This window comes from Podarcis liolepis, assembly GCF_965112155.1.
Source record: "Podarcis liolepis genome assembly, chromosome: 5".
NCBI classification, from domain to species: Eukaryota; Metazoa; Chordata; class Lepidosauria; order Squamata; family Lacertidae; genus Podarcis; species Podarcis liolepis.
In genome coordinates this window covers 30,592,104-30,608,741 of record NC_139556.1, presented here as the reverse complement: position 1 = coordinate 30,608,741, position 16,638 = coordinate 30,592,104, and the positions used below count along the sequence as shown (strand labels likewise).

The following is a 16,638-nucleotide window of genomic DNA, read 5'->3' as shown; positions in this document are numbered from 1 at the left end:
ACTTTCCCACTGACATTTTTTTTCCTCTTCAAATTAATAAATGCACAGGAGACAGAACTGTCTGCCTACTTCAGTTGTCATTATGAATGGGGCTTGGCAGCAGCAAGGCATATTAAAATCTCAGATGTATTTTTCTTGGTGCTTTTAAAGGGACCAGCACTTCTAGAATATATCTTTTTTAAAAAAAACCTTCCAAAGACAGAGCCTAGGGATAAAATCTTCCTCGTCATATGTTTTAGACTATGCAGTGAAGACAGTTTCATGTCACTGCATTATCAGATCTGAGAACTCTATTTGCATAATTAAACATCCATCCACTTCTTACATCTGCCATCCCTTTCTATGAAAGATGCCAATTCTACCTCCGCTTTGTGCACTGTATTCATTTCCTGCCAACAGAAAATGTAACGCTAACTGGCCTCCTGGAATTGTATTTATTTAGCTAGCGATAGAAAATGCAGAGGTAAATGGATGCTCACTATAGGGTACAGCAGGGGTGGGGGACTTGTGACACTCTAGATGTTGCAGGAGTACAACAACCATCATCCCTGAACACTACCTATGGTGGCAGTGACTAAGGGTGGGGAAGAAATACTGTGCAATGTGCATTTAAAGGTGATTCTAGTGCACAATTTTAAAACAAAGTGCAAACTGAAAAGCAGCCGTCCTTTGAAACTGGCACTTCCCTGAATTTTTCAGTGCCATTCTGCATCCAAGTGAAGCGTACAAAATGTGCATTAAATTGCATATGTTCAAGAAAATAACATAGAAAAATGCGTAGGGAAAGCTGCATACAAAAATTTGCATATTAGGGGAAATTGCACTAAAATGCTGAAGAATTTGTATGAGGACTCCCCCCACCACTAATGTGGAAAACTGAATTTAAGCTTGAAAAAATGAGAAGTTGAGAGAGACTTCCCTGGTAACTGCTGTTAAGTAGCATACTGCTTCTGATACAGGCGGTAGGACACAGGGTGGATCTACATTGATCTTATAGAATGTTATATTTAATAATGTTCAAAACCTTTAAGGCAGTTTCCCATTGCTGGTGGTTTGCTGGTCTGCAGCACCCTCTGGTTTTATACATTTTAATAATGTATTTTAACGCAATAAATGACGCATGTAGAGCTGCCCACAGACATCGTGATTAGTAGTCATTGGTAGCCTTATTCTCCATGAATTTATCTAACCCCCTTTAAAGCCATCCAAGTTGGTGGCCTTCACAACATCCTTTATCAATGAACTCCACAGTTAAACAATGTACTATGTGAATAAGTACTTCCTTTTATATGTTCTAAATCTTTCAACTTTCCACTTCATTGTCCCCAAGTTCTAGTATTATGAAAGGGGGAGAAGAGCTTTGATTTACTTCCTCCACACCATCCATTTTTATACACCTCTACCATGTCCCCACTTGTGTGCCATTTTCCTAATCTAAATCCCATGACGTTTCCTCTTAGTAGAGTCACTACATCTCGGATTATTTTGGTTGTAGTTTACCGCACCCTTTCTACCTCTATGATGTCTTTTTTGAGGTATGGCAATTAGAACTGCACACATTATTTCAAGTGCATTGTCTCATAGATTTGTATAATGGAATTAGGATCTTGGCAGTTTTATTTTCAGTTCATTTCCTGATGATCCCTAGATTGGAGTTCACCTTTTTCACAGCTGCTGCATGCTGGGTCAACATTTTCGTTGAACTATCCCACCATGGCCCAATATCTCTTCCCTGGCTAGTCGCTGCATAAGGTAATTAGGATTTATTTATTGCCCCAAGGTGCATCACTTTTATACTTGCTTATTTTGAATCCCATTTGCCATTTGAACACTCATTCACCTAGCTTGGAGAGATCTTTTTAGAGCTCCTCACAATCCCTTTTTGCATTTACCAAACTCAGCAATTTGGTGTCATTGGTAGACATGACTACCTAACTCATCCCCAAACTCCAACTCATCTATGAATCAGTTAAAAAGCACAGGTCCCAGTATCAATCTTTGGGAATTCCTATTTCCTTCCATTGGGAGAAGTCCATTCATTTCTCCTTTCTGTTTCTTGCTCTTTAAACAGTTACTGATCCATAGGAGGATTTGTGCCCTTATTCCATGACTACCAAGGTTCTTCAGGAATCTTAAGGACTGCATCAAAAGCTTTTTGAAAGTCCAAGTGCATAATGTAAGCTGGATCACTTGCTGATCCTCTCTAAGAACTCTAAAGGGTTACTGAGCCAGAGAACTGGCCTTTGCAAACATGCTAGTTCCCCTTCAGAAACACTTGTTCTTCTATATGCTTGGTTGTTTTATTGTTTACAATGCTTTGCCCCAGTTTCACTGGAACAGACATTAAGCTACCTGACCTGTAGTTTTCCAGATCCTTTTTAAAAAAATTGGTGTTACTACGATCTCCTTGCCATGATACAGGAGGCACCAACAGCAATTTGTTTCTCTTGCTAAAAATGTATGTTTACACAGGCTTTTCCAAATCACAGGGTGCCAGCTTTTAATTAACCTGCCTGCTGCGGAGGCTTTTTTAAAATGATGTTTCATAGTATTGTTGCTTTTGTTTTGTTTGAACTGTAGAGCACATTGAGATTTGGAATGAAAAGTGGCCCCGAAATATTTAAATGAAATGAAATCAATTTACAGCCTCTCGAGCCCTTCTGTGTGCCTCTCACAGTTCATCCAAACATCTCCACTTTTCTGCCCTCGTCATAATCTAACAATTTCACATCGTGTCTGCTTTCCCCAGCATATTTGGGAAGGAGCTCTGGCTGCTGCTCCTCACGGTTGGCTGGGCATCTTCCTCATGAATGAATGACATTAGTGGGGAAGGCTTCGCCTGCCACAAAGCTGCTCCACCTGGACGGCATACTGGTCGCCTGTTGTGTTTTCCTTTCCTCCTCCCATGTGTTGGAAAGAGGCAATCATTAGAATATAGATTTGTTGCTGTTGCCTACTCCTGGAATGTTGAAGGATTTTGTGAATCAGGCTTTGCTCTGAGGGTTGTTGTTTTTATTAAGAAAATGGCTCATTTGAATATGCATTTTCTGCTCCAAATCTATTTTTCCTGCAAGATTACAGCTAGAGGACTAGATCAAGCCCTGAATCAACTGTTTTCACTGAGAGGAGACACTTCATCAGATTATCAACCCAGCTACTAGCAATTTATTATTACAAGATGGGTTCAGGCAGAGAAGTCCTCTTTATGTTTTGCTATTTTAATGATGTGGACATTTTTGCTACCAGATATACGATGATTTAAACATATTTCTAGCATTCAGAATGCTTTAATATCCCTGTGTTCACTCTGACATCCTTCTTTAGTGGGTTACCAGTTTAGGGACCGAGCATTCAAACTGGAGAGAACTGAGTCCCCAACGAAGCAGAGAAACCTCATGGGTCCAATTCTAATGCTCAGACTATTCAACCACACCGACTCTTAATTACTAAATACATGTAATATTCAGCTACTGTAGGTAAGGCAGCTTGGGCAGCTGCTGTTTGACAAATGCCAGGCCAAACCCCACTTGGGAACATGGAACTAGTTGTAAGGGTCTTTGGATCATGGCAAGATTGGGAAAGTGCAAACTTGTCATTATTTTTTTTTACAAAACCCATTAAATGCCAGTTGCCAACAAATATTAAAACTGCAACTAATAGCAAATATGCTGAGATTCATAAAGTTGCCATTTCGTTTCAGTTTATAGCCTTTCAAAACCTTTACGTAAATTACAAAACAGAGCTAAACTGGTGAGGCATGCAGATTTCATATATATGAGACAACAAAAAGAAGAAAAGATCAGCCTGAAGTCTTTTCATTTTGTTCAAGATGCAAATACATAATTTCCACCACCATGAGTTGCATTTATTGTGAGCTATATGTTATTGTGGAACTTCATTTTATAGTTAATTTCTTTTTAGTGGAAATTGTTGACTTGTTATTTTTACTCTAGTTAATTAAATTATTGTTTAAGCACACAAGAGCTTTTGCTAGGTATAATTGCCATTTACATTCATTTGCCACTGTGTGCATACTCAACAAGGACCCCTTCCCAATCAGAAGCTCTTTGGCAGGTTTAACTGCATAATACCCACATTTGCTACTCGTACACTTTGCTATGTACACTGAAAACACTTTAGATGCACATGTTTCAAAGGGATGGCTTGTGTTTTCAGGGCTCATTCTGTTCTCTAGACAGTGGTCCAGAAGCTCAAAATGTGCTTTGTCTAGACTCCTTCACAAATGGGCAGACTCCCTAATAAAATTGGCACCATCAAGCAGTAAAGGCTTCCCAGTTATGCAGTCTGTCATAAAATTATATTTACACAGTATGTACAAAATCCAAGAGGGAGAACTAATTATGTGTGGGGTTTCTGTATGTCTTACTGCAGGAACTTTTCTTTTCCTTGCAAGTGAAGCTGAGAACTTTTGATCACGCCTTGATTAAAATTCGTCAGGACTGCCAGGGACCAGACAATATTGCTGTGAGGGCCAGATGTGCCCTGCATACTGCCACTTGCCTATCCCTTCTCTAGCCTGTGGCCACAAAGCACCGATTTGTACCTGCTGACGTGAATAACTTCTCACATTGCTGAAGAAAACCCCGTGTGAAACCTTACGCAAGAAATATGCTCCACCTAATCAACTCTATTAATTTCATTCCAACACATGCAAATTATTTTTGACATATACATGAGGTGCTCTAGGGAGTGCACCAAAATTGCTTCCATTAACTGGATGAGCTGACAAGAACAAAACGACACTGCTTAAAGCAACATCTGGCAGCCCGCTACTATTTCAGACAAGAATTTTCCCGAGGCCCAGTCCCTCAAATGGGCAACTATTTATCATTTTCATTTGAATATTGGAACAGCAAAGCATCAATATGTCAGTGCAATGCTTGGGCATGTCACTTGAAGAGACTACTAGTTCTTGCCAACAACTTCTTTTTCCAGGCAATTTTGAAATGCTCTACAACAGTGTAGCCAAACTTCTGAGTACTTTACTGCAATCTTCTCTTACTGCCCTGATCATTGCCTCCACCTCCACAAGAATGGAGAATGTCTATCTCAACAAATCAGTGATACCCAATGTCTCCATGTCTACCTTTCTTTTAACCTTCTTTTAACTAGATCCTGGAATCAAGTAGATCCACCTTCCTACATAAAAGCCAAGGTTGGGGAACGAGCGTCCTATGGCTGCCCCAAGAAGTCTTCGCAATTGGCTTTGTAGCCTCTCAGCCTCTTCTTTGCCCACTGCTTCTAGTCATCTAGTCCAACCCCCTGCAATGCAGGAATCTCAGCTAGAGCATCCATGACAGATGATCATCCAACTTCTTCTTTAAAACCTTCAAGGAAGGAGAGTCCACAACCTTCCAAAGAAGACTGATCCACGGTTGAACAGTTCTTCCTGTCAGAAATTTCTTCCTGATGTTTAGTCGCAATCTCCTTTATTGTAATTTGAAGGCATTGGTTCGAGTCCTACCCTCCAGAGCAGGAGAAAACAAGCTTGCTGCATCTTTCATGTGACAGCCCTTCAGATGGCTATCATATCTCATCCCTCTCCTCTTTTCCAGGCTAAACAGCTCCTTCAACCGTTCTTCATAAGGCTTGGTTTCCTTGATCATCTTGGTTGCCCTCCTCTGCACATGATCCAGCTTGTCAACATCCTTCTTAAATTGTGGTGCCCATAACTGAATACAGTATTCCAGGTGTGGTCTGGCCAAGGCAGAATAGAGTGGTGCTATTACTTCCCTTGATCGGGACACGATGCTTCTGTTGATGCAGCCTAGAATAGCATTAGCTTTTTTTTTTTTTTTTTTTTTTTTTTGCTGCTGCACCACACTGTTGACTCATGTTAAGCTTGTGGTCCACTAAGACCCCAAATTGCTTGGCTCCTGCGCTCTGCAGTGAGAAAGGGACTCTTAACTTTTGCCAGCCAACACACAACACAGAAACTCTCTCGCTCTCACACACATCCCTTTACCTCCCTCTCTTTCCTCCCTCTCAACTGTCATGGTATTGCCAGAGAATGCAGGGGAGGAGCAGAGACAGACAGAGGGAGGGGGGCAGGAAGTGGCGATTGAGGAAAGAGGGGAAAGCCAGGAGGCGGAACGGCTCACAGATGTTGAACCAGAGCCTCAACACTGCACAGGAAGTTCTGGCACAGACAGTGAAACAATGCCTATTCCGTCTGCCAGGGAAAGGAGAGTGTTAAAGAGGAGGGGACAAAGGCATCACGTGAAACTTCCCCGCCTTTTCTGTTGGAGAAGGAGCTGGCATAAGCCACTCCCAGAATCTAAGCCAGAGGATTCGGATGCATGATTTTAATGCGCTGCTTGTACATATGTAAAATAAAGACTGTATATATGTATCTCTGAGTGAGCAGAGGCATTTCTTGCGAAGAGCATTCACAAGCCATCACATCAACTTGCTGTGTGTGTGTACTTGTGCATGTGTGAAGCATGTCTGTGTACATTAAGAGTGTGTGATTGTGGCCACTTATGCGGCTTCTGCTGCTTCCACCCAGTTTTCCACAGAGGTAACATGACCCATTGTCAGAAAAAGATTCCCTGTTTCTGATTTAAGAGAGCTAGAAGAGGTAAAAGTAACCAAAAGACAGATTAAAGGAAAAGGCTCTATAGGAAAAATCTGATTCCAGAACTGGCAATATAGGTTGCTCCGTGATTTGACTGTCACACAGCGAAGCTTGGAGGGCATAGTCTACTCTGACCACTTAGCTACTGCCAGTCCACTTGAATTGCTGATTTCCTTTCATATTGCTCCTTTATCAGAGAGTCCAGGAGTCAGCATTTTACTGTTCTGTATTGCTACCTGGAGTTTGCCTTCCTATGGCCATCTCTTTGAGTTGTTTGCTTGTACATTTGTTGCTCTCGTTCACTTTAGCCTCTTAATGAGATTATATTTCCCCTGCACTTTAACTCAGTTCTTCTCTTTCATCTTTCAGAATACCTCTCAAGACCTCACCTTTTCTTGTAGATTGTCGGATAGCCAGCACCAAACAATGATTCCTAAGGTAACCATGCACTCTCCAGCTCATTCATTCTCTCTCTAAAACTATTTCTAGTTTGCAGTCTCCTCTTTGACTAGAAAGGAGAGGATAAGGATGAAGAATCTTCTCCAACCATGTCCACACCTAGGCATTTGACCTATAATTCTCCTAACAGAAGGTGTTCCTGGAAACTATATAGTTCCAAGTAGTCCTTCTGGCTCCATTAATCCATTCCTGTGCTAACCCCACAAACTTACAATACATTACATATTTTTGCATAGCCGTATGTCCCTTCTCCATATTTCTCCTTGCTCTTTCCTGATGCTTTGCCCTTAGCATTTATTTATTTAGATTCATTTCCTGCCTATCATCAGTTTTATGACCCCAGAGTTAATAATAGCTTGACTGTAAGCCTTCAAGCTGGCATGAGGTTTCAGTTATGATGGTGATATCTGTGGTTATGGTATCAGTTTAAGCGTTATAGAACCAAGCAAACAAATAAAGGACTAAAAAATAGTCCAGTAGCACCTTAGAGACCAACTAAGTTTGTTCTAGGTGTAAGCTTTCACGTGCATGCACACTTCTTCAGATACACTGAAACAGAAGTCACCAGACCCTTATATATAGTGGGAGGGTGGGGTGGGTCTATATATAAGGGTGTGGTGACTTCTGTTTCAGTGTATCTGAAGAAGTGTGCATGCACGTGAAAGCTTACACCTAGAACAAACTTAGTTGGTCTCTAAGGTGCTACTGGACTATTTTTTAATTTTTAATTTCAACTGTGTCAGACTAACACGGCTACCTACCTGAAAATAAAGGACTACTTGCTAGACTATAGGCTGTATTCTTGCCAAGATGGTTTTAGAAGAATGAACCACTATCAAATCCAGGCCCCTTTCAGCTTAGGAGGAAGAAAGTAAGAGAATTAGAAAAGCAAACAGAAGGAACAACTCTGTGACTCAGAGGAAAGCCACAGATTGAAGAAACAGCAATTTCTCAGCAAAGAGAGAGAACAGGAGGGACACAGCAGAGCTTAATAAAAACAACAACAACCCCAAAACAGTTTGTTCTCTTGCAGAAGGAACTACAAACTAATAGAATATTAGGGTTTGGCGAAAGCAATAGGATTGGCAGAAAGAGCAGACTGGTTGAAGAAGAATAACTGACTGTAAGGAGCTGTGAGATAGGTAGAAAGTAGTTAAGAAAGTAGCTATTTAAAAAATGTAAACTGGCAAGGTGCCCCAAAAACCCACCCAACAACCCCGAAAACACACATGATGATGGGCTATCATCAACAGACGCTCATCCAATATAACAGATCACGGTTCTCACTTTTCAGCCTTTTTTGTATGTCATCTTGGCTAAGAAATTAAAGTTTTGCTTAGGAGTATATACTTTCCTTTTTGCTGTAAAGGTCAGTGAGCATCAAACTTCATCTGACATCTAATTATGCCAGTAAAAGTGTGTGAACAAAGAAATGCCAACTTACTTAAATAGCATATAACAAGCACTTGTCCCCAGTGTTAATGAACCGGATAACAAAGGCAAAACTATGCAAACACTATAATTTACAGACAAGATGACACAGATTTACTTCAATTTACTTTTCCTTGCAATGCACTTGGTTTTGAAAGGCCATTCCATTTTTTAAAAAGGCCATATTTGCTCACAACTTTCCCGAAAGCTTCCCTGGAACTTGCAACCTTCCAGTCAACATATTTTAAAACAGAAGGCATGTTAATTTGGGCTTTTCTATGCTCTTGTCCCACAGTACCAATATTAGTAGTGAATTGCTTGTGAAACTGCTCCCCTAAAGAGGCCCACCAGGTCTGGTCTTTGATAAGTTTTAGGAAACTGGCAAAGGTATTTCTGTTGCATCTGGCTGTCAAACAAATTGCTTTTAATTGTCTATTGTCTAATTGACTATTCTGTTATCTTTATGCAGCTTTCTTTTTAACTATCATTTTCCCTACTTGATTGATGTTATTTTAAGTTGTATATAGCTCACCACCTCATTGATTCTAAATAGCATATAGGCAGCCAATGCAAGCTTTTGAACACAGGAGTGGTGTGTTGATGGTACCCTGTACTCTAGCCGCAATATTTTGCAGGGGCAGTGACATTTGGGACAAGAGTCGCCTTCTCACCATCTCTCTGAATGTACAGATTCTAATTTCTGTAGGGCTTTTAGTTACACGATTTTGAAAGAAATTAAACAATTTAAACTATGCATACCAGTGCAGGACTGAAAGAATGAGTTCCTCCATTACCTGTCATGTGGAGAGCTAGATGAAACAGGTGCCCTCAGCGTTCTAAGGCAACTTGAGCAGCAGATGTTATTTAGAAGTAGCAAGCTGGTAAGAAATATGCAAATAATCAGTGAGCAGTTTTCGGAGGTGAGGCAAGAGAAGCACTTCCCGCAAAATACCATGCCATTATACCCTCGAGAAAAGCTGTGAATTTGAGAGTCTCCAGCTTCCAAGCCCACTGGTACTCCACCCTGAAACTGACAGCTGAATTTCAACTTCTTTCTTTTGAAAAACCTTCTGAATTATTTGGCACGTACAAAAGGCTATGGATTACAATTACTCAAGGAACTTGAGAATCTGGGGCACTGTGGACAATTAATTTCACCCTAGCTCCCAACTTCAGCCTGTCCCAGATAATTAACAAAAAGCTAAATAAAAATGTATTAACATTATATATAGTGTTAGAATGCTCACCTGTGATCAGCATCGACAGTAAGAGATTTGCTTCAGTATCCAGTGAATTTAATATGGATTACTTTACTTTTGAGGAATCAAGCCTGACTTGAGAGTTGTGAAATGGAGCTTAATCATGGAGATTATCTTTTAAAAATCTGAAGGTATTTTCTTTCTTAATATGCAAAAAAAAGAAAAGAAAAGAAAAGTCATCTAAATTATAAAAAATACAGAGATTTTATAAAAACTGTGGTCAAAAACATTATAGGAAAAGAAGAAGTAGGTCAAGAAGTACAGAAATTGTAATGCTACACATATAAAAAAATCAATGACTATATTTCACAAAGACTATACTTTCAGAGGTAATTTCTATAGAGTCAAACTGATGGTAGCTTTCTTAGCATTGGTCTCATTGGCTTTCCTCAACATTTTGCTAATAGAAAAGTCTACTGTCTTTGCTTTCTGCAATCCACATTTTCTAAAAGTGTTCCAAAAATGCTGAATGCCATCTGACAAGTCAGGCATGAGATGAGCATTTTCTAAGACCTCTTCTCCTGAAGCCAGGAACATCTTGTCGTCCTTAATGCTCTTTTGCCCCTGGCAGCCAGCAATTGAGAAATCATCCCTGCTGTTATGATACATTTAGTTGCCATTTGAGCCATGAGGCTGAATGACTGCTGCTGCCCTTCTGAAGGCGGCTTTGTTAAAGAGGATGGCATGGTCTCATTCTCCATAATAAGGTAGTTTGCCACAGGGGACTAAATGCAGCTCTCCGGGCCTTTCCACCTGACCCACTGAATTCTGCTCAGGCCACACAACTCTCCCTGGATGCTTTGCACCATCCATGAGCGTTTTTGCCTGGCTGGAATGTGTCGTTGAACTGTGAGAAAATGCCTCTTGCTTGCCTGCATTGAGGAGAGAGAGATGGGCCTATGGGGTTTTTGACTTTCATATGGCTGGGATGTAACCTACTGTACAAAGGAAAGAATCATCTCTGTTGCTACACCCCAGGTCTCTGGCCCTGCCCACCTCTGGTATGAGGGAATATGGCCATTGGACTAAGAAAGGTCCTCTACCCCTAGTTTACTGGATATGTAAAAAGTCCTGCCAACAAAATGTTATGGATTTTATTTTATTTATTTTTTTGGACGCCGTTAGAACCTGCCTTTAAGGGCATCTCCCATTGTGTTTCAGTCACACACCAGAAACATCTGAAAATGAGTGGGGGTATATTTCACTCTGGCATTATCTAAAAAATAATAAAGGTAAAGGTGAAGGGACCCCTGACCATTAGGTCCAGTCTTGACCGACTCTGGGGTTGCAGCGCTCATCTCGCTTTATTGGCTGAGGGAGCTTCTGGGTCATGTGGCCAGCATGACTAAGCAGCTTCTGGCGAACCAGAGCAGCACACGGAAATGCCGTTTACCTTCCCGTCAGAGCGGTACCTATTTATCTACTTGCACTTTGACGTGCTTTCGAACTTCTAGGTTGGCAGGAGCAGGGACCGAGCAATGGGAGCTCACCCTGTCGTGGGGATTTGAACCACCGACCTTCTGATCGGCAAGTCCTAGGCTCTGTGGTTTAACCCACAGCACCACCCACATCCCTAAAAAATAATACTTTACATTAATTAGTAACTAGCATTCAAGTCAACACATAATAATAATAATAATAATAATAATAATAATAATAATAATACCCCAATCTGACTGATTTGCCCCAGCCACTCTGGGTGGCTTCCGACATATATAAAAACATAACAAAATGTTACATTAAAAAGCTTACCTATGCAGGGCTGCTTTCAGATGTCTTCTAAAGGTTATATAGTTACTCATCTCCTTGTCATCTGATGGGAGGGTGCCACTACCAAGAAGGCCCTCTGCCTTATCATTTTATGTTATCATTATCACTTGAGGGTTTTCCCCCTATCCAAAGATCCTTGAAATATTGATTTGAAGAAGAACCTGGTGAATAGGTGGGACTATACTCACAGTTCAGCAGGCAAGAAAATAATGCTCCGGATCACAATCAGAGACATGGCCAGGCTGCAATGCCGCCTGACCGTTTGAAGGTAGGCGGACTTTCCCAACTGCCTACCCTCTCTGCCCTTCCTTTCTGATGGAACAACACTGTCTGGTTTAAACGATGCCTTTACATCGTATCAGTGGGGCAGCGGGGGCGGGGGGCAGTGTCACTGTTTTTTCAAGTGCAGGCAAAGCTGCAGGCACTTCTGTCTCTTACACTGTTTCCCTTCACAACCACCTCCCATTTTCTGTTCCATCCTTTACTCATTGCATGCAGCCCTGTTTCCATTCCACAGCAGTTCCCCCTCCACACACAAAAACAATTGTTCATCTCACTGCTGCAGCGAAACTATGTAACTTCCATTATTGCCATTATGTTATTCCAGCTGGTTTATTTTATTGCAAAGAAAACACAATGCAAATTTGGGTGGGTGAGCAAGCATGGGAGAACCTAATCGACTACATACCATTTGTGGACTGAAGGCAACAGTAGCAGCAAATGTCAATAATATTCACTGGATTGATTACTGTTCTGGACATGTGATATGCAAGCGATCACTGGGAATTTCCGCTTCTGTTTTCATCAGAATTCTCCGATATCCCTACTCAGTCAGTAAATCTGACTGTGCACACTTAAATCTTCTTCAATGATCTTGCAGATTCCCTCGTACTCTTCTGCAAAACTCTTAGGATTCCCTCACTTTCAATCACTGAGGGATGGATGGTTAACTCTTCAAAATTTCTTGTTTCATAAGCAGCCTAATTCCAAATCTTCTACCGCAAGAGACCTACTCTTCCTTCACCGCTGGCAGCTCTGCCATATCCCTCATTGTCAAAATTAAGACTTTAAGCTCCAGTACCTATACAGCAACGCAACATGTGCCCATACTGTGTGCATGCAATGAGTAAGTTGGGACATAGAAAGAGTGTAGAACATGGTATTGGCTGCAAAATCCAACTTCCTGAGAACCTTAGCTTTCATTTGAATGAAGCAAGTTTTAGCCCTCATTGGTAAACAAATACATGTTTGAAATTGAGTGGGCAATGCCTGCTGAAATCTTAGAAGCCAGATAAGATGAGATTGCAAGGTAAGATAGCCAGTGATCCATAATAGAGGCACAGTGATCTACATAGCTTTATGCCCTTTACCATAACTAACAAAATAAGAAATGTGCGCAGGATAAGCTGCAGAGGAATGTAGGGGAAACTACACAAAATTATCTGATTTGTATCATATATAAAGGTCACAGAATTCAACTTTCCCAGCACAGAGTTTGAATGGTCATCTAACACCCACACTATTTTTAATACATAAAGCTCTATTGGCAAGGCAGCTACAGCAATGGCTCACCTCTCCAAAAGGGTATGGAGAGGTGAGCCATGCTGGCTTGGACATGTCCAGAGAATGGAAGATGGCAGGATCCCCAGGGATATGCTCTATGGACGGCTGACGTCAGGCACCAGGCCCATTGGCAGACCAGCTTTGAGTTACAAAGGTGTCTGCAGATGTGACTTGAAGGCTGGCAACGTAATTCTACCATGTGAGAATCCCTTGCAGATGACCACAGTAGCCAGAGACAGGCAGTCAGGTTGTGCATCCATAGCAGTGACCAGAGGAGAAATGACCTCTGAGAGGAACATAGAGAGAAGAAAAGCCACAGCGGCACAGCCAGACGCTTTCATCTGCCCCAGGTGCAACAAAACATGTCTCTCTTGTATTGGTCTCTACAGCCACAGCAGGTGCTGCAACCTTCCAGCAGTTTGACTTCACCCCCAAAAGTGCACTCCTCCATTGTCTCCCAAGACAGACAGATGTCAACAGCAAAGCTCTGATCACATCCTGCAGTGCTCACACATCAAATTTCAAAGGGAGAAGAGACTGCAAAACCTTATGCAAGGAGGGCTTTTAGCTCACCTTTAGGAATCAACCATGTTTTTTATTTCATTGATCCACCGAATTTGGTAGTGAGGATTCATAAGCAAGACCTCGGAGGACGAACATACATTCCAGAGCACTTCAAATGCATAGCAACAACAGTTTCAAAACCCACTGATGAGCCAGATTGGAATCCAGCCTATCTGCAGCCACTTTAAATGCCTCTGAAAAATGGCAAACAAATGCAATTAGTGTTCAATAAGTATTTAATGCTAAGCAATGCATTTAAGTACTTTTATATGGCATTTTAATTGGAAAACACTCTTCCAATTACATTTATTGCACATTTCTGAACCTACCTGAATAAAATATTAAACGTAGCACCTTGAATGCTGCTGTTCTACCACAATGCCAAAAAACTGAGGGTCAGAAAGTTTTCCATAAGCCACCAGAAAAATGGTACCATCTGAGGGATATCAGCCCATAGGTTTCTGCTATGTTCTGGAACTGCATCATATGTTGGGTGGCCTGTAGATTTTAATAGATTTTCCTTTCCTTTTGCAGTTAGCTCCAACTCATCCTATCCACCCCAAAACAGGGCATAATATTCTAAGAGCACCATCAGGGCTTTAAAGGAACTGTAGGCAGTTTAACCCAATGCCCTGTGTACCATGACCCAGCATCCTCCTTGCCTGGATCATTAGGTGACAGCCAGAAGGCAAGTCTGATATAAATCCCCTAGTTCATCCGCGTCCCCCCAGTCCATACCCATATGACAGACCCAAACCTGTGTTTATACCCCAGGAACCCAAGTTTCCTCACCACTTAGAAATGAGAAGGTATTTTTTTCTTTGCTCATACCAATACTGAAGTCATGATACAGGCAAAGCTAGATGTACTGTCACGTTAAGACTAATGCACCAGCCCAACTGGGGCCCCTGCTGTGGTTCAATTGCACGGCATTTCCCAGAGGTTAAAAGTGTGTTTCTCCCCATTTTCAGGTTTCTTTAAAATTCTCTGCAGCTTAGAAATATTAATATAAACCGCGGAAGGAGCAACCATGTTCTAGGCTTGAGAGAAATTAGAGTAATGGCGGGCTGGCCAACATTTATTATTGCTGCTTTACTCTTCAGCAATTTAAAATTCAGTATTAAAAAAAGATGGAACAATTACAGTAGCATGAATATAAACTAGAATAAAAGTAAAGGTAAAGGGACCCCTGACCATTAGGTCCAGTCATGACCGACTCTGGGGTTGCGGCGCTCATCTCACTTTATTGGCCGAGGGAGCTGGCGTACAGCTTCCAGGTCATGTGGCCAGCATGACTAAACCGCTTCTGGCGAACCAGAGCAGCGCACAGAAACGCCGTTTACCTTCCTGCTGGAGCGGTACCTATTTATCTACTTGCACTTTGACATGCTTTCGAACTGCTAGGTTGGCAGGAGCAGGGACCGAGCAATGGGCGCTCACCCCATTGCGGGGATTTGAACCACCGACCTTCTGATTGGCAAGTCCTAGGCTCTGTGGTTTAACCCACAGCGCCACCCATGTCCCATAAACTAGAATAGTCACTCCAAATAGCAAGCAGGCCCACTGAGAAGCGAGAGGAAATGTTGGCATGCAAATCCTGACGTTTGCAGAAGCTGTTTAAAAGAAAAACTGAGAGCCATCCCCCCCCCCCCACCAAAAGCAACAACAAAATACCCTCCAATGTTTCTAGGATGAGGGATCCAGAAAATGCTAAGGGCTTTATCGTTTAATCTTATACAAGTCTGTAGACCCAATTTTAAGTCCCACTGAGTTCAGTAGGGGCTTATTCTCAGGTAAGGGGGCATAGGGCTTTGCAGCCTTAATCTGAGCTACAAGTCCTGTTTTGGATTAGAGTGCCTTCTCCTTTGGAATGTAATAGTTTTGGGCTCTGTGCGTGTGTGTGTGTTTTAGAGGTTACCAACAGCAAACCTAGTCAGAGCAGAAAATTCAAGCCGTTTATAATGCTCAAATCCCTCAATACAACACAGCCAGCCACAGGTAGTGTGACTGAGAAACATATCACCTCTTCAGTAATACAAAGGCGTGATAGCAATCAATGATGCAGCCTCTGGGTGCATTTCAGATCATGACATTCCATTCTGTTTCATACAAAGGGATGCCTTCCTTTATGCAGACTGCAAAATACACACACTTCTTCCTGCATTCTGATTCTAAAAACTATTTGTTACCAAGTCTTTCCTGTGCTATTCTTATTATAATTGCATTGTTCCTTCTTTCTGCCTAGGGCTCTGATGAGAATCCCTGTGCATCAGTCTAGAATATATAGTCTTTTATTGATCATAACAGTGTAACTATAAGAACATAAGAAGAACCTGCTTGGACAGGCCACGGACCCACCTAGTCCAGCGTCCTGTTTTTGTCAACCCGATGCCTGCGGGCAGCTCACAATATATGCATCTCTAAGGCTGGATCTACAATGACCTGTTTAATGTTATTTCCTATTAGAACAATATTAGATATGTCATTCTAAAACGTCGCAGGGCATGCTTGTTACTCAAAATGTTCTTTACCTTGGTTTTTTCTGTCAATTGTAAGTAATACCCGGCCACACCATTTTCTAGTACGCTGTTTCTATCTGTGCTGTTGGTTGCTCTTCTGTCCCATTTTAATTCTTCCTTGCTCCCGTTGGAGGGGGGGGTCACAGTGTGAATGCAGTTTTAAAAAAAAGGTAAAACACTACATAGGGACATATGAGCAGTGTTTCACCGATATAGCATCATAAAACAATTAAAAATTAAGCGATAAAAAAGACAAGGTAACAACACGTCATGAACGTAAAAGTAGCACATCATGTGTCCATCTACATTATCAAAACCATTCCTGAATGTTAAAAACCTTAAGTGTAGACCGCCCCAAGCCTGCAATCCTATGCACACTTACCTGAAAGTGAGTCCCATTGAACTCAGGTACAGGACAACAGCTATGAGATTATATGGTAAAAGTGTCAACTCCTAATAATGTTTGCTCAGAAGG

The 16,638-nt window shown here is 41.6% G+C and overlaps 3 long non-coding RNA genes across 3 annotated transcripts in view; 2 read left to right on the top strand and 1 right to left on the bottom strand.

Annotated features, from left to right (window-relative positions):
• The window catches only part of LOC310706671, a 276,435-nt gene that overhangs the window by 237,468 nt on the left and 22,329 nt on the right, over nt 1-16,638 (top strand). The gene's annotated exons all lie outside the window — the stretch shown is intronic.
• LOC310706646 overlaps nt 1-16,638 on the bottom strand; it is a 37,420-nt gene that overhangs the window by 6,874 nt on the left and 13,908 nt on the right. Inside the window, exons 5-8 of the long non-coding RNA XR_014525996.1 lie at nt 13,654-13,838; nt 9,736-9,889; nt 9,283-9,366; nt 7,819-7,913 (exon numbers count right to left, since the gene is read on the bottom strand). This is a non-coding gene — a long non-coding RNA (uncharacterized lncRNA). The remainder of the gene's footprint in view (nt 1-7,818; nt 7,914-9,282; nt 9,367-9,735; nt 9,890-13,653; nt 13,839-16,638) is intronic.
• Nucleotides 1-16,638, top strand: part of LOC310706696 — a 59,490-nt gene that overhangs the window by 34,979 nt on the left and 7,873 nt on the right. The window lies entirely within an intron of this gene.